The 24606-nt window shown below is 45.6% G+C and overlaps 1 protein-coding gene across 1 annotated transcript in view; it reads right to left on the reverse strand.

The window, feature by feature from the left end:
• The window catches only part of LOC144784985 (uncharacterized), an 89777-nt gene extending 73497 nt beyond the window's left edge, over nt 1-16280 (reverse strand). The window contains exon 1 of the mRNA XM_078664109.1: nt 16120-16280. The gene's annotated coding sequence lies outside the window, so the exon portion shown is untranslated. The remainder of the gene's footprint in view (nt 1-16119) is intronic.
• Nucleotides 16281-24606: the final 8326 nt, after the last annotated feature.

Genomic DNA, 24606 nt, shown 5'->3' on the forward strand with positions numbered 1-24606 from the left:
AGGGCGATAAGATAGAGTGAGGGCGATAAGATAGAGTGAAGGCGATAAGATAGAGTGAAGGCGATAGATAGATAGAGTGAGGGCGATTAGATAGAGTGAGGGCGATAGATAGACAGAGTGAGGGCGATAGATCGATAGACAGATAGAGTGAGGGCGATAGACAGATAGAGTGAGGGCGATAGACAGATAGAGTGAGGGCGATAGACAGATAGAGTGAGGGCGATAGACAGATAGAGTGAGGGCGATAGATAGATAGTTGTGTGTGTGGTTGTGTGTGTGGTTGTGGTTATGTGTGCGTGGTTGTGTGTGTTATGCTTTGTTTTTCTATGTTTTGTTATGAAATGTTTTGTTGTGTTTGGTATGCTATGTTTTGCTAGGCTATGATAGGTTTTGTTTTGTTATGCTATGCTATGTTTTGTTATGCTATGTAATGTTTTGTTTTGCTATTCTATGCTTTGTTTTGTTATGCTATGCTATGTTTTTTTGCTATCCTATGCTTTGTTTTGTTATGCTATGCAATGCTTTGTTGTGTTTGTTATGCTTTGTTATGCTATGCTATGTTGTGTTGTGTTTTGCTATGCTATGCTTTGTTTTGCTATGCTATGCTATGTTTTGTTATGCTATGTTTTGTTATGCTATCCTGTTTTGTTATGCTATGCTTTGCCATGTTTTGCTATGCCATGTTTTGCTATGCCATGTTTTGTTATGCCATGTTTTGTTATGCCATGTTTTGCTATGCCATGTTTTGCTATGCCATGTTTTGCTATGCCATGTTTTGCTATGCCATGTTTTGCTATGCCATGTTTTGTTATGCCATGTTTTGTTATGCCATGTTTTGTTATGCCATGTTTTGTTATGCCATGTTTTGTTATGCCATGTTTTGTTATGCCATGTTTTGTTATGGCATGTTTTGTTATGCCATGTTTTGTTTTGCTATCCTATGCTTTGTTTTGTTATGCTATGCTCTGCTCTGTTTAGTTTTGCTATCCTATGCTATGTTGTGTTTTGTTATGCTATGCTATGTTGTGTTGTGCTTGGTTATGCTGTGCTTGGTTATGCTGTGCTTGGTTGTGCTGTGCTTGGTTGTGCTGTGCTTGGTTGTGCTGTGCTTGGTTGTGCTGTGCTTGGTTGTGCCGTGCTTGGTTGTGCCGTGCTTGGTTGTGCTGTGCTGTGTTTTGCTGTGCTGTGTTTTAGTGTTCTGTGTTTTGCTGTGCTGTGCTGTGTTTTGCTGTGCTGTGTTTTGCTGTGCTGTGCTGTGTTTTGCTGTGCTGTGTTTTGCTGTGCTGTGTTTTGCTGTGCTGTGTTTTGCTGTGCTGTGTTTTGCTGTGCTGTGTTTTGCTGTGCTGTGTTTTGCTGTGCTGTGTTTTGCTGTGCTGTGTTTTGCTGTGCTGTGCTGTGTTTTACTGTGCTGTGCTTTGCTGTGCTGTGCTGTGTGTTGCTGTGCTGTGCTTTGCTGTGCTGTGCTGTTTTGCTGTGCTGTGCTTTGCTGTGTTTTGCTGTGCTGTGCTGTGTTTTGCTGTGCTGTGCTTTGCTGTGCTGTGCTTTGCTGTGCTGTGCTGTGTTTTGCTGTGTTTCGCTGTGTTTTGCTGTGCTGTGCTTTGCTGTGTTGTGTTGTGCTGTGTTGTGCTGTGTTGTGTTGTGCTGTGTTTTGTTATGCTATGTAATGTTTTGTTTTGCTATTCTATGCTTTGTTTTGTTATGCTATGCTATGTTTTTTTGCTATCCTATGCTTTGTTATGCTACGCAATGCTTTGTTGTGTTTGTTATGCTATGCTTTGTTATGCTATGCTATGCTATGCTGTGTTGTGTTTTGCTATGCTATGCTTTGCTATGCTATGTTTTGTTATGCTATGTTTTGTTATGCTATGTTTTGTTTTGTTATGCTATGCTTTGTTATGCTTTGTTATGCTATGCTATGTTTTGCTATGCTATGTTTTGTTGTGTTTGATATGCTATGTTTTGCTATGCTATTATATGTTTTGCTATTATATGTTTTGTTATGCCATGTTTTGTTATGCCATGTTTTGTTATGCCATGTTTTGTTATGCCATGTTTTGTTATGCCATGTTTTGTTATGCCATGTTTTGTTATGCCATGTTTTGTTATGCCATGTTTTGTTATGCCATGTTTTGTTATGCCATGTTTTGTTATGCCATGTTTTGTTATGCCATGTTTTGTTAGGCTATGTTTTGTTTTGCTATCCTATGCTTCGTTTTGTTATGCTATGCTCTGCTCTGTTTAGTTTTGCTAACCTATGCTATGTTGTGTTTTGTTATGCTATGCTATGCTGTGTTTTGTTATGCTATGCTATGTTGTGTTTTGTTATGCTATGCTATGCCATGTTTTGTTATGCCATGTTTTGTTATGCCATGTTTTGTTATGCCATGTTTTGTTATGCCATGTTTTGTTATGCCATGTTTTACTATCCTATGCTTTGTTTTGTTTTCCTATGCTATGTTGTGTTTTGTTATGCTATGCTATGTTGTGTTTTGTTATGCTATGCTATGTTGTGTTTTGTTATGCTATGTTGTGTTTTGTTATGCTATGCTATGTTTTGTTGTGCTTTATTACGCTATGCTTGGTTATGCTGTGCTTGGTTATGCTGTGCTTGGTTGTGCTGTGCTTGGTTGTGCTGTGCTTGGTTGTGCTGTGCTTGGTTATGCTGTGCTTGGTTGTGCTGTGCTTGGTTGTGCTGTGCTTGGTTGTGCTGTGCTTGGTTGTGCTTGGTTGTGCTGTGTTTTGCTGTGCTCTGTTTTGCTGTGCTGTGCTTTGCTGTGCTGTGTTTTGCTGTGCTTTGCTGTGCGGTGCTTTGCTGTGCTGTGTTTTGCTGTGCTGTGTTTTGCTGTGCTGTGTTTTGCTGTGCTGTGTTTTGCTGTGCTGTGTTTTGCTGTGCTGTGTTTTGCTGTGCTGTGTTTTGCTGTGCTGTGTTTTGCTGTGCTGTGTTTTGCTGTGCTGTGTTTTGCTGTGCTGTGCGGTGTTTTGCTGTGCTGTGTTTTGCTGTGCTGTGTTTTGCTGTGCTTTGCTGTGCTGTGTTTTGCTGTGCTGTGTTTTGCTGTGCTGTGTTTTGCTGTGCTGTGTTTTGCTGTGCTGTGTTTTGCTGTGCTGTGTTTTGCTGTGCTGTGCTGTGTTTTGCTATGCTGTGCTGTGTTTTGCTATGCTGTGCTTTGCTGTGTTTTGCTGTGCTGTGCTGTCCTGTGCTGTGTTTTGCTGTGCTGTGCTGTGTTTTGCTGTGCTGTGCTGTGCTGTTTTGCTGTGCTGTGTTTTGCTGTGCTGTGCTGTGTTTTGCTGTGCTGTGCTGTGTTTTGCTGTGCTGTGTAGTGTTTTGCTGTGCTGTGTAGTGTTTTGCTGTGCTGTGTAGTGTTTTGCTGTGCTGTGTAGTGTTTTGCTGTGCTGTGTAGTGTTTTGCTGTGCTGTGTAGTGTTTTGCTGTGCTGTGTAGTGTTTTGCTGTGCTGTGTAGTGTTTTGCTGTGCAGTGTTTTGCTGTGCTGTGTAGTGTTTTGCTGTGCTGTGCTGTGTTGTGCTGTGTTTTGCTGTGCCGTGCTGTGTTTTGCTGTGCTGTGCTGTGTTGTGTTTTGCTGTGCTGTGTTGTGTTGTGTTTTGCTGTGCTGTGTTGTGTTGTGTTTTGCTGTGTTGTGTTTTGCTGTGCTGGTAAGGGTATGTGAGGGTGTGTGTGAGGGGGTGTGAAGGTGAGGGTGTGAGGGTGAGGAGGTGTGTGAGGGGTGAGGGGGTGAGGGCGTGAGGGTTGTGTTGTGTTTTGCTGTGCTGTGCTGTGTTTTGCTGTGCTGTGTTGTGTTGTGCTGTGCTGTGTTTTGCTGTGCTGTGCTGTGTTTTGCTGTGCTGTGCTGTGTTTTGCTGTGCTGTGCTGTGTTGTGTTTTGCTGTGCTGTGTTGTGTTTTGCTGTGCTGTGTTGTGTTTTGCTGTGCTGTGTTGTGTTGTGCTGTGCTGTGCTGTGTTGTGTTGTGTTTTGCTGTGCTGTGTTTTGCTGTGCTGTGCTGTGTTTTGCTGTGCTGTGCTGTGTTTTGCTGTGCTGTGTTTTGCTGTGCTGTGCTGTGTTTTGCTGTGCTGGTAAGGGTATGTGAGGGTGTGTGTGAGGGGGTGTGAAGGTGAGGGTGTGAGGGTGAGGAGGTGTGTGAGGGGTGAGGGGGCGAGGGTGAGTGTCTCCAATGAATGTCACTGCTTCGCCTTCTTTGAAAATGTTCAGTGCTGCAAATAGAGCATGCCTGCCCTAATTATCACAGCATGAGGCCCCAAAGTGATAATTATCACAGCATGCAGAGAGCTGCCCCACGCTGCTGGAGCACTCAACTGCACATTAATTATAGTTGAGTGCTCCAGCAGCCTGGGGGCCTGTTGACATGCTGTGATAAGTGGGTCTCATGCTGTGATAATTGTTGCAGCGCCTGAGGAAGTGGAGACTCCTGCTGGGATAATTGGTCTTGTGGCGCCTCAGGAAGTAGAGTTTCATGCTGGGATAATTGGTCTGGCGGGCTTGCAGCGCCTGACGTCCAACAAACGTGCACAAGCTGCTCAACCTTGAAGCACGTTCACAGACCTGGGTCGGCTCGTGCCCAGGTCTGTATCGGGCTCGTTCACAGCTGTTACTCCCTTGACAGGGAGGAAGGTGACTATAGTCACGCTGGCGGGAGCGCTTCGCGCTCCAACGCCAGCTCGACCTAAAAATCATGTAGGATGGGATGAGGACTCTCCTCCTCACAAAATCCAGTTAAAGTCACAACCTACTGCACAAAGGCAGTACCCAATTAAGCAAGAAGCTAAAAAACAGGTAAAAGAAATCCTAGAATACCAGGGGGTGATTGAAACTTGCACCTCACAAATGAACAACCCTTTGTTTCCGGTCTCCAAACCAGACCATTCATATCGTCTAGTTTTGGATTACCTACACCTTAAACTCATGTTGCAAAACTTTTGCAGTGCAAAACTCGCATAGTGCTGCACTAATGAATAACATAGTGCGCAAAAAATACAAAACAACATTAGACATCTCTAATGGATTCTTTTGTCAAAACATAGCACCAGAGAGCAGATATTTGTCTGCGTTCTCAATAAATGGCACTCACAAACAATTCTGTCGGTTAGCCCAGGGGTACAAGAATAGCCCAGGGGTATTCTCAGCGAGAGTAACAGAATTACTACAAACATATGACGACGAAGCATTATCGTATGTCGACGACATATACTTAACAGATGATGACTTGGAGACTCACTTGAAGAGAGTGAACACCATAATACTTGGGTTCGCAGCAGAGGGTTACAAATTCAACTTTAAAAAATCCAGAATTGCCCATCTGACAGTCCTGTTCTTAGGATATGAATTATCAAGTGAAGGCAAAAGCCTGGCTGACAATTTCCTAGAGAAATGTGCCGTACTCCAAGCACCTAGAACACTAAAAAACCTACAGTCAATTCTAGGCTTCCTAAATTTCGGAAGAACATACATTGCAAATTACGCAGAAAGGGTCAAACCCCTTTATGATCTAATAAAACCAGATTTTAAAAGAACCAATTGGACTCAAATACACACAGAAACTTTGAGATCCTTACAAACAGACATGCTAATTAAAACAAAATTAGAAACACGTGATAACACACGCAATCTTGTGATTCGAGTCATCCAGGAAGATGCGGATTCACATACCTGACCTCTAACGAGGGAGAAAAGGTACCAATTGCATTCAAATCACACTTGTACACAGAAGCTGAACAAAAATTCAGCATTAAAGAAAAAATTGTTCATGTAGTTCAAACCGCAATAGCTAGAGAAAAAGATCAAGCTGACGGTAGACGTATCACAGTCAGAACAGCAGAATCAGCCTTTGAGGCATTAACAACACCATGTAATTTACCAACAACAACATTGAATCCGGAATGGATACAATGGGTGAATTCCATTACAACGGACAAAGTATACTACTACTTTGATCCAGAACTAGAGGAACTAAAAAATCTAGACTATGAAAGAACATTCCCTCTGCCAATTGACATTCTGCCCTTACGACAATACGCTTGCGTAATCTATACAGACGGACATGCTCAACCCTCCGTTTGGGGAGAACAAGCATACAACCCCACATGTGAGATTACAAAAGAAGTGTGGCGCGGAGGTAAACTAAGACCTCTATTAACAAAAACACACTCAGTAGAAACTAATTCAGAACAACAGACTGAAATAATAGCATTGAAAATGGCGCTAGATAATGCGGATCGCGAATTCCCGACACTTATAGTGTCCGATTCACATTACTGCGTCAAATCATATAACAACGATTTGCAGACATGGATTCAAAACGGTTACAAAGATGACACAGATGCAACAATAAAGCAGAAACTGCTCTGGGAACAAATAGCTCTTTTACAAAAAGAACTACCAAGGACTCACGTGACACACTCACTGAGTCATCAGCGTGATGGCGTTCACGTTGCAGGGAATTCATTGGCTAAGACAGCCACAGCGGTAGCAACTAAATCGGCTTCCGTTGTTCGAAAAAAGCGTACAGCGAAGTATATTGACGGTGAAACAGTGCTGGCAGTGAAAACGTCATCAAAAGGCGACTGCTCAGCGCTACCGATCAACTATCCACTCAATTATACATACATAATCGATGCAAACTCCGTCCCTTTTGCTCGAATCCCTGGAGTGGGGGATAGAGTGATTCCAAACATGGACAGGAGAAACTTGTTAATCGCAGACGCACATATGGGTGAGGGTCTCAGACACCTCAAACTAAAAGATTCTCTGGAAGAATTACAATCAAGGTACTGGTGGCCAGGCATGAGCCTGCATCACACCATGTTTGTAAAAAAACTGCCCAAACTGCAACAGGAATCGCAGTGGTGAGAGAAACAGTGTAATACCGTGTCGTTTCACTCCAGAAAAAATCAACAGTAAAAAGCAAGGCTTGCGATTAACATATACAGGCTAGTTTCCACTTATAATGTAGATCACCAGCACTCGGCTGACGTCTGGACTGTTATACAAAGATTTGCGAGTCTAAATGGCATATACGCTAAGAGCATGCTACGTTTGACCATTGTTTTCACTCTAGCCCTCCAGCCTGAGGGGAAACATGGCCAAATGAGCATAGCACAGCGGGAATCTTCTCACTTCCTTCCTGAGGGATACGGGATGGTGTAAAGAAAAAACCAAGGCAGAAAGCAATCTATAACGGAAAGGATATTAGGTTCGGGAGCTGGGTGGGTCAAACATCTAATAAGTGTCCAACGTAGTCTAAATAACCTGCCAAGAAATTCTCTGAAGGGATTCAGTCCGTACGAATTATTATTTGGAACTAGGATGTTAATCTCTGACCTTGACAGTCAGACTTCAGTGGTGAAGGAAAAAAGCTTTGATATCAAAGACCGTTTGGCTATTTTACAGGACTTAAACGAAACAAGAAAAGACCTGAGCAACCTAAAAGTTGAAACAACAGCCAACAACCACTGAAGAACCACCACCTGTCCCAGCAAGACCTGTCTGGATTCCAAAAGTCGGGGATCTAGTCAGAGAAAAGATCGCGATAAAGAAGGAATTTGGGCCTTCTTACAGAAAAGCAGTACCTGTCTTGTCTATCAACGGGACAAGATCAGTTGTACTACCGCCGCTTGCTGGTAAAAAGGAGAACCGAGTTGTATCCATCAACCTGGTAAAACCACAATCATGTGGCCGATAACAAATAGTAGGCCAAGTGGACTCCCCATAAGTAGCAGAACACCAAGGTTTGCTACCAGTACAGAGGTCCTAACAAAGAGGCTAATCACATTCGAAATGCCTACAGAAGAACAACAAGGACTATGCAACAATGCAATGGAACTTAGACCTCTGAAAACCCAAATAAAAACATTTAGCAGGGACACACCAATCTATAATGAAGTAACAAACGACTATGCAAGAAACAGTAATCCTGAAGCAATTGGAACTATTGACAGAACTGCATCCGGCTACTTCATAAACTTCGATGATTCCTCTGAAGGTTTCACTGAATCAAAGACACAGCCATCATCAAAAACCTTTAAAGATAAAGCTAAAGAACTTTTGAAACAACTGAAAGAAACATATCTGATTTCTCCATGGATCGAATTTTGGGTGGGTTTTGGTGCATTTATCCTCATACTTTGGCTCATCATGGTACTTACTTTGGGACGCTTCATTGAGGGAAAATATGCTAAAATGGACACAGCAAGTCAGAAAATCAACCTGATCCTCAAACCACACACATCTTCACACGTCGAGAAAAGAGAACTTCAGTCAACTTCACAGCCAATCCTACACCGGGTGGGGTAGCATGGGACAACACTGACTACGAAATCTATGGTCCGGTTGAAATCCTGAAATATCCACACCAAATTAAGATCTCATTGAGTGACTTTGTAAAACCAAGCTCATTTGCTGATGATTGGGACTTCGAAAGTATAAATAATATGATGTCTGACTTAGTGATGTCTGCTAAATTTACCAAACATGATTATTTGCAGGGTTCTACAAATTATGATAGTATGTATTGCTACAACCACTATGGTAACCATTTTCTACATAGATCTGCACAACCTAGAAATGTTTTAAATTATAATCAATGGGAACATTGTGCAACCCCTCCAAAAGGAAGCTCAAGAACCTTTTATGACAAATATTCATACTTTTCAGGTTTTAACACAAGTAATGCTGAAACATTTTATTTCAAATTGTCAAATAAGACAGGGACAAAGACCATGATAACAAACACGAAATTGATATATTCAGACTCATTCTTTGAACAAATGAATACTTTTGGTTTTGATTATTGGGACAAAAATGTTGAATTGAAAAGTGTTTGGGGCACAAAAGAATGCAAAGTACAGGGTATAGAATCTTTGTTTAGAGCCTGCATGATCCCAGAACAAATTATATTTTTAAATGACACTGTTCAACAAACCACCTGTTTGGGGAGAGGGCCTAGCCAAAATCAAAGACTTAAATAAACCGTCTATTCCAAAACCAACAATGAACAGCAATAGCTCTACAGATGAAGAGATAGACGTAAATTATGTATTAAACCAAAACAGAACACATCCAGATTGGAAACAGTGGTTGATCTGGCCCACAGATACTAATAACTGTCAAGACAGATTCCTGAACAAAACACAGGGGTTCAAAATGACCAGGCCAGACCCTAGATATCCCCAAAGACATCACCCAGGGATAATAACCACCTACAGTGTGCCTTCAATGGCTGCAAACTTCCACACTGGCAGAAATTAAGCAACACCTAACTTTACTTACTGATGGTGCTGACTTGCGTGATTTCACTATGGGACCACGCAAACAGCGTCAAAAGCGTTTCATAGCAGCCTCTGTATATGCAGCATACAACGAGGCCTGGAAGGTGACTCAAATTGAAACAGCAGAGAGAATACGGGAAATTGACCGTATTATTTTGGAAAAATCACTTTCTGTAGTGGACAATGGGTTAATGACTCTGTCCTCCAGAATTTTTTCTTTGGACAGCATTGTGTCTTCAGCAATCGACATATTATCGCAAGACTTACTGTTATTACAACACGGTCAGTCCCAATTGCGTTCTATTGTACAGCTTGGCTGGACGTTACAAAATCTGCGTTCAGGCTATGTGCCTTGGCGTTTAATCAACACAACGTCACTATTCCATATCTTTAACCTTACTGATAGACAAATCAGTATGGCACAAAAGGGTGCTGATTATACAATCCTGAGCATTGAGAAACTCGAAAGATTACCAGTGACAATGTCAGAACGACCTGTCCGTGAATGGATAATACATGGGATAATTAATATTCCAATATCAACCTTCAGGTTTCAATACTGCCAAAAATATATACAGGCTGGCATGTACGAAAAGCTGGGAAAAGGGTACATTAAAACAACATGGAACTTGCCCTATTCACATGCATGTGTCAGTAATAAAGGACAGAAAGTGTTTCTTAGTGGCAATAATTGTGCGATGTCACTAAGCGGTACACTTCTGTGTAACGGAATTAGTTTGCATGGAGCCTGTGAAGGGAACTCAAATAACCTTTCATGTCACCAGCAAGGCGCACCTGCAACAGAGATAGAACCATTCTTTCAAAGACTCTATAATGGGAGTTACATTCTAATTGTAGATCGCAGATGTTGTAGTCTTATGCCCGGGACTCCTTATCTCGTAACTACGACTGCGAAGGTCAAGTGCTGTGGACACTCATTGTTCCCCAGCTCCTTTCCAGACAGGGAGGCAAGGGCATGGCCCAACTTGAAAATTACTTCTATTCGAATAGATACTTTAAGCAGAATGAAAACAGTGCTTCTTCAGACGCCGACAAGGCTCACGTCATCAAAAGAAACGTATGATCTCCAAGTCGCAAGGACGACTGCAGAGATACATTCATTGTTATCAACTAATTCCCCCATACATTTCGCAGAAATCCTGAATGAAATCTTAAATATTTCTGATACCAGTGAAGTCTCAAAAGTATTTAAGACAGTATTTTCGATGGCATTAACACCATTCAAAGCCATACTGGGTATTTTTCCAGATTTCGTCCATTCGATTTTTGGCGGACTTCCCCTCATTTTAGGACTGATTGCAGGAATCCTATTCCTAGTCCTTATATTTCGTTATGGCAAACCATGTCACAGACAAAACACCTGCGACAAGGGAAGAAACAATCCTAGCCATTGGATACCGGGACCGGATATCAAAAATCCTGGGACTATCCCGGCTTAGAGACCTGAACATGACTTGGTTTCTATCATTTCGACCAATGTGGCAACGATGTGTTTTACCTGTATTAAGGTGCCTGCTGTGCGGAGAAGAATGCGTGTTAGACACCTGTCTGACGCTACAATCGGATGCGCCAATGGATGCAGAAACATTGTTGAGTCCAACAAAGGCTCATGCTTTGTGCTGCCCTCAAAGGCTACCAATCCTGATGACGGCATTCGTGGAAGCTTCACCACTACGATTAAGGGGTAGTGAAGTTCAAGATGAAAGCAGCATCGATCAGGTACGACCTTCTGTCAGCAATCCAAATCAAAATGTCAATGGAGACAATCATGCGCACGAATGCATGGTTACACCTATTTCCGAGTTAGTGGAACTCTCCCAGGAAGCTGTTGACAACTTTTTCGAGAGTCTAAATGATATGATGTTCTCACCAGAGCAGAAATAGAGACTTTTGAGCAAGCTCGTACACGGCGTTCCCTGAATTTGGCCTGAATTTGGCCTGAATTTGGCCTTCAACTTTAATAATAAAGTCACATGAACAATTTTCCCTCCAGTTCACGGACAGCAATTTTTTCAGCAGCCCCAAAAATGTTTTGCATATTTTTTCGGGACACTTATCTTCTGCTTAAAGTAAGAACTATTCCTAGAGAACTAAAATTTCTAATTTTAGATAGCTTATAGACATTAGCTGCCCGCTGGTATGTTCATAATTATTCTTATTCTGTGATGGAATGGTCTCGAACTTTTTTCTGTATTAAGAGCCATTTCATGTGTAAATTCTCATATACATATTAGTTATAATGTATATATATGCATGATTACTTTAGCATTATTCTACGGCTTGAGTGCATACATTACATGTGACTGTTTTTCGTATATTTGATAATTTCAAAATGCATTTATGTATTTTGGGGTGGTAAGGTATACACGATACTCTACAGTATGTTTTACTATGCATAGATTAGTAAATATGTCCATAGTTAGCGTGGAGTGGGTGTGATTTATTCCTATAGGTTCTGTATCGATCCCCCTATTCCTGACCCTATTCTGGTTAACAAACTAACAAGTTAACTAGCAGCCATCCCATGAGGCAGAAAACCCCCATGATGCAGGAACCGTTATCTGATAAAGCCACACTACGGCACAGGAACGTGTTATCTGATTAGGTCATAACGCTTGTCATCTAATTAGACAAGCGATATTCCTCCAGCCCCTGATAAGGCATACGGAGTTCTCAAAACAAATCAAACCTATGACAGACCTGGGAAAAACCCTGCGGCCATTGTTTTGATTTCACCGAGAACTTCAGCAAAAGAATGTGCTAACGACCTGGTCGTATGACATCCTTATTGACGTATCTATGTCCATCCTTACGTCAATCTCGGCACCTTAAAGGTATAAATATTACCGATATTGCCCTATGCAAACACACGCGGTGGTGACGAGAACGGAGCAGCCAGACTTGCCGAAGCCCAGAGCAGAGCAGACCCCGCTGGCGCAGCCCCGCCTTCCTGACGCGCTGAGAACGAGAAGCCGTTTTTCTCCTGCAGAGAAATCCAGCACCGGCGCTTCCGGGTAGCCCTCGCAGGCAGCCTGGAATATCGAGACCAGAGACGAGAGATACCATCCCTCATCCATCCTAGATTCCAGGTACAGAACTGAATAACCCCTCGCAGAGAATTCTTTAGTCAGTCACTTGGCAAAAACAAACTTAACTTAAACTGTTACTTTCTATTCCCGCCCACGTATTAGGCTTAGGTCAGGTACACGGGGTAGGCGTAGTTAGAAACACCAGTTGAGTACGATTAGTCAAATGTATATGTGTATGTATATATCTTATTCATTTTAAACCTTCATATGGCTTAGAAACCATATCAATGTTTTTACAGTATTATTTTATACTTCTGCTTTTAATGTATGCACTTTACTTAACCATAAGTATTGCAATAATATCGATCCATTTCTCTTGTATGAGAAAAGAGACTGATCAATAAATAACATCTTTTATTGAACACGCCCGTCTCTTCCTTTTCTCTACAATCTGATGAGACTAAGAATGCACGTACTGACTGAGTAAAATAAATTGCCTTTTGTTCACACGACTCTCGAGATACACTCTTGATTAGGGGAGAGCAAAGTTGTCATGTTCTATGATTGTCAGAAACTAAATCCCTTCTTGTCTATCCAGGGAGGTTCAATTCCTCCTTGCCTATTCGAGAAAGTTTCTAGTGAACTCTGAGCTAGCTGGCAAACCCAAAACTTTAAGTCTAATATCGACAGTAGTAGACCTAGTTAACGTCTAGTCTAGGCCTATACTATTGAAGGTATTATTCCAATGCGCAGAGCCTATTGGGATAATAGGAACTACACTACACCCTCAGCCCTCCTGCAGTGCCCTCAGTACCTCTGCCCTCCTCAGACTGGTGCCCCCTCAGCTCTCCTACAGTGCCCTCTATACCTCTGCCCTCCTGTCACTGGTGCCCCCTCAGCTCTCCTGCAGTGCCCTCAGTCCCTCTGCCCTCCTGTCACTGGTGCCCCCTCAGCTCTCCTGCAGTGCCCTCTGTACCTCTGCCCTCCTCACACTGGTGCCCCCTCAGCTCTCCTGCAGTGCCCTCAGTACCTCTGCCCTCCTGTCACTGGTGCCCCCTCAGCTCTCCTGCAGTGCCCTCGGTACCTCTGCCCTCCAGTCATTGGTGCCCCCTCAGCTCTCCTGTAGTGCCCTCAGTACCTCTGCCCTGTCACTGGTGCCCCCTCAGCTCTCCTGCAGTGCCCTCAGTACCTCTGCCCTCCTCACACTGGTGCCCCTCAGCTCTCCTGCAGTGCCCTCAGTACCTCTGCCCTCCTCACACTGGTGCCCCCTCAGCTCTCCTGCAGTGCCCTCAGTACCTCTGCCCTCCTGTCACTGGTGCCCCCTCAGCTCTCCTGCAGTGCCCTCTGTACCTCTGCCCTCCTCACACTGGTGCCCCCTCAGCTCTCCTGCAGTGCCCTCTGTACCTCTGCCCTCCTCACACTGGTGCCCCTCAGCTCTCCTGCAGTGCCCTCAGTACCTCTGCCCTCCTCACACTGGTGCCCCCTCAGCTCTCCTGCGGTGCCCTCAGTACCTCTGCCCTCCTCACACTGGTGCCCCCTCAGCTCTCCTGCAGTGCCCTCATTACCTCTGCCCTCCTCTCACTGGTGCCCCCTCAGCTCTCCTTCAGTGCCCTCAGTACCTCTGCCCTCCTGTCACTGGTGCCCCCTCAGCTCTCCTGCAGTGCCCTCTGTACCTCTGCCCTCCTCACACTGGTGCCCCTCAGCTCTCCTGCAGTGCCCTCAGTACCTCTGCCCTCCTGTCACTGGTGCCCCTCAGCTTTCCTGCAGTGCCGTCAGTACCTTTGCCCTCCTCTCACTGGTGCCCCCTCAGCTCTCCCTGTGCCCCCGGTTCTCCTGCTCGCCGGGCCCACACCTCGGGGTCTTCGCCCCTCAGTCCTGTCAAGTATCAGGCATCACGTGTGACACTCACGCATTTCAGTGCGGTGGTCCGCATCACCGCACTGAAATGCATTGTCACGCATTTTGCCGCTCGAGACACCAGTGGCTCCTGTGCACGGCTTCTACTGATCCGAGTCCCCTCCGAGAGCGTGCTGCAGCCAGTGCCAGCAGCTGCTCTAGTTCATTCTAATCCTGTAGGTTCTAATCGCTGCTCTCAGCTCGTGCCGGGCTGAGTGAGAGCGCGGCTACAATGTAACAAGCAATCCTTGGTGCTGGCTCCAGGCTGGCGCTGCCCGCTGTGCTTAAATTTGACAGACACACACTGTTAGCAATTAATTAGGGGGGGCGGGGCTGCCCTCAGCACGACGCTGTAACTGGCTGACACAGCCAGGTTTACTCACAGGGCGCCAAGGTAATTATAATCCCGATGTGACTCTTACATACCGTCACGTCCGGAGGAAGACAGTACTGGAAGTAAAGGCGGTCCACTTAAATCGAGTGGGAGTCCTTGCCGTTGGTCGTGGCTGGTGGTGTGCTCCACTGTCTACGTGCACAGCTGAGGTGAGCGCCGGCCGCAACAAATATAGCCGTGTTGGCGGCCTGAGAGACCCCGATGGGGAGTCACTGAGTCAGTGACCCCCATGATTGGAGTCAGAGCGGAGCACGTTTAGTTAAATAGCCAAGGCCACAGACTTCCTACTGCTGCGGCTGGCAACTGCACGCTAGTTCATGATGCCAAAGTTTCAGGCTGCCTGTATTGGCAATGGCAGCGCTGCTCCTTCGCGTGTCATTGTAAATTAAAGGCCGATCCAGTCACAGTGAGTAGATTTGACGATCCTTGGTTGCTGAGTGAACCACACTGACCGTGCTGGTCGACGCTGGAGTGGTTTCTCAGCAGCCCAGAGTACACACCACCATTGCACTTCACTTCTGGGCAGAGCTGCGTTGAGCCCCAGAAGCATGCCCGACTATTGTGTTTTCGCGGGAGTCATTGCGACCTTGAGGCGCCCCGTTACTGAATTGCTCGGCAGCCTCGCTAAGTAAGTGAGTTCCTAATGATGTCTCTCTGCTCAATAACATTCTATTTAACATTAATAGCGTGGTCATTATGATCGTCTTCAGCGGCCTGTTGCCGTGTTTAAAGCAGTGATGTGTGATACTGATCCATGCGGCCATGCCTGAGGATGTAAAGAGATTTTTCAGAGCCTTTGTGAAGGTTTCTTAAAAACCTCACATCTTGGCACGAACTATACATTTTCCACTTTCTTATTTCTGTTAGAAAGTTATAACTTTTAGTACAAATTAAACGTCATATTTACTGATTTACCATTAGCAAATTGATATGTCAAAGAAAGCATTGTAGGAAAGAAGTTGGGCCTGATGTACAATGTCTGCATGATGTGTGAACTGAAGTAAGTGCGCCTGATGTTGGTAACTTGCTATGGCTGCTAACATTTGCTTCATTCCTAGCTGCCTGCCCTGCCCCTAGGTTTCTCTCGTCTTCATTGCTTGATTTTTGCTCATAACAAAGTGTCACTCATAGTCGTTAAAATGTCACTCATGGCAATCTGAAACCTTGGCAGCTATGGCCCCTCTGTCGGAGCCATCAACGCCCATCAAGTGTCCTGCGGACCCCGGCGCGGCTGGAACCCCCAGCATCGCCCCTCAGCCTCCCCAGCCCCCCCAGCCCTCCCGGCCCCTCTCAGCCCCCCCCCAGGCCCTCCCCCAGCAGCGCCCCCCAGCACTCCTCTCTTCACCTCAGCCCTGTATCGCCCTCCCCAGCCCCCCCCCCCCCCCTCCCGGCACTCCTCTCTTCACCTCAGCCCTGTATCCCCCCCTCAGCCCGGCCCCTCCTCCCGCTGCGGCCCCGGCTCTCTGCTCCCCCCGCCCTCGGGCCCCTCCTCTCCCGCGGTCTCACCGGCTGCGGTCGCCGCCGCTCCAGACACGTCCACGGAGGCCTCCAGCTGCCGCCTCCCGGGGTCAGGGGTCAAGGGTCAGCACCGGTGCGCGCACCCCGGCCGGGGCCTGCAGAGCCGTCCTCGATGGCGCCCGAACCCGGCGGCGGCTGCGCATGACGTCACGCGTCGGGGGCGGGCTCGCCGAAGGGCGGCCATTACGCGGATAGGATGAGTTCACCCACACCTAAAATGGCCGCCGCCAACCTATTGTTGCAGGAGTGCAGCCTAGTGTTACGGGTCCTTGATTGTAGAAACAGAGATAGGACTGCAGCGCCAGAGTCCCGCTCCTAATATATGGATAGTACTGCCAGGACTAACTGCGAGCAATGAAAACAGACATAGGACGGCAAAGACTGCCTGGGAGAAAGGAAAATAGAGATAGGACTACCTTGCCGGATACCAGCAGCTGAGCGGGACCTCACCCCGGACGACCTGAATCCGGAAAGGTTTGACGGTAATAGTGACCAGAGCGGCCATCTTTGGATGGTGAAAGATGCCCAATAAACAGAACACAAATGACCGAGTGATAACTTTTTATTGACATTTTCAGAAAATTGCATCATAAATACAACAAATTTAATAATAACTTACAATTTGAATGATATGAATAAACATACGGAATATCTGGAAAATGAAACGAGAATGCATGTATGATAAAAACTATACACCAATAAATAACACTTACAACTATAAAGAGAAATAATTAGGTATGCTATTAAATAAATATGGTGTGAGAAACGTATTAGTAGAGGATCAACTGGAGATTTATTCATAGCACCCCATCCATCAGCCGCCATGGAGCAACTGACAGATGAGAATAAAGAAGAAAGTCTACCCTGAGCACACTAAAACATTAAAGGTTCAATGTAGAGTCTTCAAATGCTATTCTGAAAATGTCATTCTTTATTTCAATTTATTCTTGCAATATCTCCACAGCTTCTCGTGGTACAGTCCAGCCACAAAATTGGCTTTGTAATACAATTCTTCACAAAAAGCAGCATACGCAAAAAGCAGCCAACACGTGTTTTGTCATGTGCCCTTAAGCACAAAAGACTTCTTCTGGGCTGATAGCAAAATGATGTAAAGCTCCACAGGTAATGCTCAAAAAAGAGTGACACGTTCTCCAATACCTTCACACTTGCTAAATCATTCTTTGCAAGTGAAGATTAGTCTAACTGCATAAAAGTCCGTAATCCACTTCCAAAACTGTTAGCATAGAGAAATATCTTCACACTTGCTAATTAAACGTTACAAGTGTGGAATTATTGAATCGTGTCGGGCTTCGTTGTCCACTACACACAAACTGATAACGTACAGTAACGTCTTCATGTTGTTCACCATCTGTTAATATTGAGGGTTAGTCTGATTTGTATAGATGAATAAAAGAGTCACGTGTTCATGACCACACGATATGTGTGGTAAGGAACAAAGACAAGCAGTAAGTTTCAATCTGTTTAATCTACATGAGGCTGGGCCATCGAGATGTTCAACCGCAGGTGGTACAAGTACAAGATTAACTGCCTAGAACTGGAACGCAGTCCAGAACCTTCAGAGTTCTTCACACATAGCTTTGTTTGTAACAAGCATTTGCAACTGTAACATAGAATACTACATAGGTCTTTGAAAAGAAGAGTCAAATGCAGGTAAGTTGAAGGTTCATTTATTATGACCAGTCCCAACAGCCAACACTTCTGACATTCTTATAATTCCATTGTTTTTCTTTGATCCACTTACTCACCCAACCAGAACAAGCCATGGTGAAAGCTCTACGCCCACACATTAGCGCAAAAGGGAAAACCCCTGTAGTTGAATGGGGAGTAGTTCGATAAAACCAAAGCATGCTACTCACAGAATTAATCACAACGCACTTGTTTGACAGAGCCCTCTGTATGCATTCACCTAAAACTCTGTTCATTTGTTTAACCAAACCATTGGTCTGAGGGTGGTACAATGAACTTCTGAGATGTGTGATTCCACATGTGTGTAAATTATCCTCAACTTCAGAAGCGACAAATTGTGTCCCATTATCTGTCACCAAAAACTCACGGAATCCTTCCTTCAAAAAAACATCACTAAGGAAGTCAACTACTGTTGTGACACTCACGTCTTTCACAAATTTAATCTCTGGCTATTTTAAATAGTAGTCCATAAGGACCAAAGCAAACTTTGAAGAGGGATCAAGGGCATGGAAAGGCCATATAATGTCCAACCCCAACTTTACCCATGGTAATGAAGGTAATTCTATAGAAGACAAAGGTGGAGTACGCATCTTAGCAGCTTTGTCACAGCTAGAACAAATTACACATGACTTAAAGTAATCAAATGCACTATCCATAGAAGGGCACCAAAATGAAAGTCGCACCCTTTTTTTTGTCAAAGTTGCACCTAAATGTCCCTCATGTGCACATTTGATTAAATTAGTCCTTAATACAAGGGGAGGAACAAGCCTGTCACCTCTTAATAATAAACCATCTTCAATGGTAAGTTCATCCGCAACTTGTCAATATGTCTTAAAGTCAAAAATCAAGTTCCTCTACCTGGGCCAACTTTCCTTGATACATTTCATGACATAACCCAAAGAAACATCAACAGAAAGAGCTTGACGCCATTCATTTTCTGACACGGCGCACAACTGTAGGAGGTCTACAGCTGCCACAAGAAAATCTTCCTGACTTCCTCTTCTACATTTGGTTTGTCCTCCACAATATTAGAAGAGCGAGATAAGAAATCTGTACACCCATTCTTACATCCAGGAATATATTCAGTAGAGAAATCAGATTGAAGAAATTTAGAAGATAGGCGTGCAATTCTAGGGGTGAAGCTCTTAACATTCTTTCTACTGAGGATGAAAACCAATGGTTTATGGTCTGTTTCAAGACAAAACTTTCTTCCCCAAAGAAGGTTTCTAAACTTCATCACAGCTCATCAGCATGCCAACAATTCCCTCTCAATAATTGAGCACTTCATCTCAGCAGGAGACAAGATTCTGAAAGCAAACCCAATGGTCCTGGTGTCCCCTCCTTTTTTTGAGATAGAACTGCTGTGATAAGTTGGCCTGGTATATGATGTCCACTATTCTAGTAGGCACCTTGCACCAGTCCAAACGACCCTGATTGATAGTAGGTAGCAAGGTTAACCTTGTAGAAAGCTTTCCTAGTGGTAGCTGTGGAGAGCAGCCTTCACGCTAAAACTTAGAGGCCAATTAACCAAGTTGTTTTACCAGTTGTAATCTCTTGAATGATCAAATGAAAGAACACCACACAAGATATATATCAAATACATATGAATTTAATCTAAACACTACCCCTCTGGAGTCTTTATGAGGTCAGAGGTAAAAGTACAATACAAGGAACTTAATTAGCATATGATAAGTTGCTCAGTATAAGTTTTGCCCTAGGGGCCGCACAAACCATAGACTAAAATAGTGGTATAAGAACCTCATGAGAGATAGAAAGCAGGCCTAGGGCCTGTAGAACCGCTGGGGCAACCAGGAACCACCCATGGTAGAGACGCAGGAGGCCCACGGGGGATGCGTGCAGTGTCTAAACATAGCCGCAGATCACCATTGACTTTCTATAGAGAACGAAAAAGTTAAAATTTTAAAGAATAAGGGCACTTGGAGGTGAACTACGATGGAACCCTTTTAGACTAGGACACTTCGAGAGTCAAGACCCCCAGGAGCACCGGAGTACTCATGTTACCTCACCCACGGGAAGCCAGGTGCATAGGTGTCTTTTGGTGTCTGGTTTCATTGTCGATTCCAATGGAGAGCTGCGAATAAGTGCTGCAGGCGACCAGAGGAAAAGTGTCCGGGTGGATACAAGGGCGGGTCGGAGATGTGAAGAACCTAAAAGCAGAGGGGACAGAGTCTGGGTCACTAGCCAGTTACCAAGATGACGGGAAGAAGATGCCAGTTGATGTCGGGTGATTTCAGGTGAAAGAGGTAAAGCTTGACTCTTCAGTCACAAGGACCAGGAGGCGTCGATGATGAACAGGAGCTGGAATCGAGCTGTCCCATAAAGGATGTTGAGTGCTACAGCGTCGGAATCCAGATTGGACCCAATAAGCCTTGGCAACAGCAACCCACGCAAGAGGACAAGATTGGCTTCGGTTCAGAGCAGCAAGGACTGGGGGACTCCTCCTTTGGAAAGGAGTCATAACATGTCTGGAACAACCAGGAAAGCTCAGGAAATCAAGGATTGGCCTTCGTAGGGGCTCACTAGCCAATGGACTAGGAACCACAAAGGTGCCTTGAGTTGAAATGCACAAAGCGGGTCCATGGAACACTCGTGGAGAGTAGGCCTCTAAGCTTCGGAGCAAAAGGTTCTCAGGGCAGGAGATTCAAATATCCTAATGCACAACTTCAGGATAACTCGGGAAGTAGGTGCAGTAGCAAAAATGCAGGATGTCCAGGAGTTCTGGTCTCACGTCTCTTGTGTCATCTATGGGTCTCAGCTTTGCTGGGATCTCGGGTCAGCCTCAGAGAAGTCTGGAAGCCTCTGTCCTATGTTGCAGATTCTTCAGGATCCGGCGGGAGCCTCGAAATGCAGACCGGCAAAGATGCTGTTGGTGCCTGTTTGAACAGGGTGGTTACTCCTTGACCACAAGGGAGATTTCTGCCGTCTTCCAGTCAATATGGAATGTCGAAGCTCCAAGATATATGTTGCAGAGATTCGTCCAGGGTAACCTAAAGTCCTAGGGACGGGGCTCCTATTCTTTTAGTAAGTTTAGGGGTTGGACTAACTCTAGGGTCCCACCTATGGGAGGACCTGGGGAGGGGGTGGTTTCACCCCTTCCCCTTTGTCCATTTTCACGGCAGAGCTGGGGCAGAGTGCCCCAGCAACCGGTTTGAACTGGGAAATGCATGGAGCACCTTGTGTACCCCAGGCAGTGTCTGAAAAGCATTCACTGAATGCAAACCACCCTGCCCTAATACACTAAAGCCTGTCTGGGTAGGTGCTAGCACCTCCCTGGACAGGAAACTGTTAGATTTGGAGGTCTGTGGTTGGCAGAGGTAGGTACTTCTGACCAAACAGGGACACGCCTCCTCTAGGGTGGGTAACCAGTTTCCTAGTGTCGCCGAGCACTTAGACTGATCCTCGGATAAGAGGGTCACGAATTTATGGCTATGCACAGTAAGATCTCACCACACTACAAACAGACACCACACCAGTTGTGTATAAAAATAGGGGGTCCTTTATATAATATTTATCACAAGGTCAATGAGAGAAAGAAAGAAACACTTTACAATAAGGCTGGGGACAGAGGCGACCCCATGCGCGTTGTCGCGAGGAACAGTTCGGTCTGATTTCGAGTCGTGGTGGGCGACTCAGGTACTCACAGTCAACCAGGGGGTGGGATCGAATCCACTGGTACGAGGTGTACGGCAGTCCGGGTCGGTTCTGGGGAACTGCGATGAGTAGCTGCTGGTTTGCAGAGGGAGGTATGAGGCGTACCTGACGTCCAGCACGCTGTTCACGAGCCATGTTGCAATTCTGCTGGACTGGTGGGTACTGGGCGTACCTGACGTCCGGCTCGCTGTTCACGAGTCATGTTGCAATTCTGCTGGGCTGGTGGGTACGGGGCGTACCTGACGTCTGGCTCACTGTTCACGAGCCGTGTTGCAATTCTGCTGGGCTGTTGGGTACGGGGCGTACCTGACGTCCGGCTCGCTGTTCACGAGCCGCGTTGGTCTCAGCTGGGCTCGAGATGTAGGATACGATGCGTACTTGCGTACGGGTAGAGCCGCGAAAAAGTCAGCTGGGCTCGAGATGCTGGTTACGATGCGTACTTGTCAAGCCGTGACAAAGTCAGCTGGGCTTGAGATGCTGGTTACGATGCATACTTGCGTACGGGGCGAGCCGTGACAAAGTCAGCTGGGCTTGAGATGCTGGTTACGATGCATACTTGCGTACGGGTCGAGCCGTGACAAAGTCAGCTGGGCTCGAAATGCAGGTTACGATGCGTACTTGCGTACGGGTCGAGCCGCGACAAAGTCAGCTGGGCTCTAGATGCTGGTTACGATGCGTACTTGCGTACGGGTCAAGCTGCGACAAAGTCAACTGGGCTCGATCCCTCTCTGGCCTCTATCCAGGCCCTCAGCGCTTTTTGGAGATCCTCCTTGGTGTCAAGGCAGTGGTGGAAATTACTTGCAAAACTGTTTCAGCTCCCTATGGGCATAACTTTCAAGGTGTTCTACCAGAAAGGCTGGGCTTACGTTGGATCCTGTAAGACTCATAATTGCCGGCAGATGGGACTCTTCCTAAATTAGTTCTCGGAATAGTCGGCCAAAAAAAACGTAAATTCACAACCTAAGAGCTACGTTATGGCCTGCCCTCGCTAGGTAGTAGGTCAGTAATTCACTGTACATTAACCATAAATGCCAGTTTGGATCCAGTGTTAGATTTGGGGGTCTCTGGTTGGCAGAGGTAGGTACTTCTGACCAAACAGGGACACGCCTCCTCTAGGGTGGGTAACCAGTTACCCCCTCAGTAGTGTCGCCGAGCACTTAGACTGATCCTCGGATATGAGGGTCACGCATTTATGGCTATGCACAGTAAGATCTCACCACACTACAAACGGACACCACAACAGTTGTGTATAAAAATAGGGGGTCCTTTATATAGTATTTATCACAAGGTCAATGAGAGAAAGAAAGAAACACTCTACAATAAGGCTAGGGACAGAGGCGACCCCATGCGCGTTGTCGCGAGGAACAGTTTGGTCTGATTTCGAGTCGTGGTGGGCGACTCAGGTACTCACAGTCAACCGGGGGGTGGGATCGAATCCACTGGTACGAGGCGTACGGCAGTCCGGGTCGGTTCTGGGGAACCGAGATGAGTAGCTGCTGGTTTGCGGAGGGGGGGTACGAGGCGTACCGGATGTCCTGCTTGCTGTTCACGAGCCGTGTTGCAATTCTGCTGGGCTGGTGGGTACGGAGCGTACCTGACGTCCGGCTTGCTGTTCACGAGCCGTGTTGCAATTCTGCTGGGCTGGTGGATACGGGACAAAGTCAGCTGGGCTCAAGATGCTAGTTCCGATGCGTACTTGCATACGAGTCGAGCCGCGACAAAGTCAGCTGGGCCCTCTCTAGTTCCAAGTCAACTAACTCAATAGCAGAAAAGGGACCTCTAGTTATAGTGCCGGAGGTCTTTGAAGTTCCTTGATCTGGCAGGGGGTTCCCGGGTGCCCCTGTCCTGATTGTGGGGGCTTCCTACCAGATGGCACTTTGTTCCTTTGAAAGCAGTGCCACGGTCGTCCTCGTGGAAAGCAGGACGTGCGATGGAAACTACTCCACCCCTCTCACTTAGAAGCTGCCAGCTAACACCACGCTGGCGAGACAACCTGGCATGGTGTTTTAGGCCTCCTTGTTTCTCATGGCCCAAAGTACAGTTTGAGGATAAGGATTCTTTTTAAAAAAACATTTTTGGGAGACTTTGGGCGGTATCGAAAAGCAGATACAAATGGTTATACAGTAATTGATGCAGAACAATTCATGAAGAACAACGAATCTGATCATAAATACAATTCGATATTATTACAGAGAATGAAAAGGAAGACCGTAGGAGACATAAATATATAAATATGAATCATAAAAAAATATAGCCATCACTACAAATAAACACATACACACCTAAAATGTTACCGACAATTGGGGACCTAAGTCCGGGTAACGACCATCCAGATCATCCAGCCAAGCAGCCCCTGCTTCTTCCTTATACAGAATTTGGTAAAATTTTGCAAACACCGATAAGATATCCTGAGGCTCAACAAAGTCCTGCCCCTCATCATGGATACTAGTTATTACATTTTTAACGCTATCTTGCCTGATTCTTAGAGCCAGTGCCCTCCCAGCCTGCTCCCCTGTCTCATACATTTTCCTCCTATAAGTCCAGTATTCTGTCGCCGCCTTTTCAGCCAACTGTTTCTGCAATTCTGCTTTAATCAAACAGATTCTGGTTTGACTCTCACTACCTTCCTTCCCTTGAGCCAGATCGAGACAGTCCTGCTCTTCTGCCTTGACTAAATCTGCTAAGAGCTTGTTCTTCGCATCCTGTTGTTTTTTCCTTGCCTGGGCAGTATAACTAGTGACCTCCCCTCTTAATGCTGCCTTGAAAGAATCCCAAACAGAGTTCCTTGAGGCACTGTATTGATTTGCATCAAAGAACTCACGTGCCCATTTCCGTAAATGTTCCACGAACGGAACATCAGCCAGAAGTTTCCGGTTAAATGTCCAGGGCCTAGTTTTTCTGACCAGTCCTAGACCACTATATCTAATTACCAGTGGACTTTGATCCGAAAGGACCTTAGGGAGCTTCATAATATTAACCTTACCAATTTCCACCGATGAAATTAAGAAATAGTCCAGTTTACAATACTTCTGGTGAGGGCATGAGAAATAAGTGAACCCTGGATCATCAGGATGTTTTGTCCCCCATATGTCAGTT

This window comes from Lissotriton helveticus, chromosome 10 (genome assembly GCF_964261635.1).
Source record: "Lissotriton helveticus chromosome 10, aLisHel1.1, whole genome shotgun sequence".
Classification (NCBI taxonomy): Eukaryota; Metazoa; Chordata; class Amphibia; order Caudata; family Salamandridae; genus Lissotriton; species Lissotriton helveticus.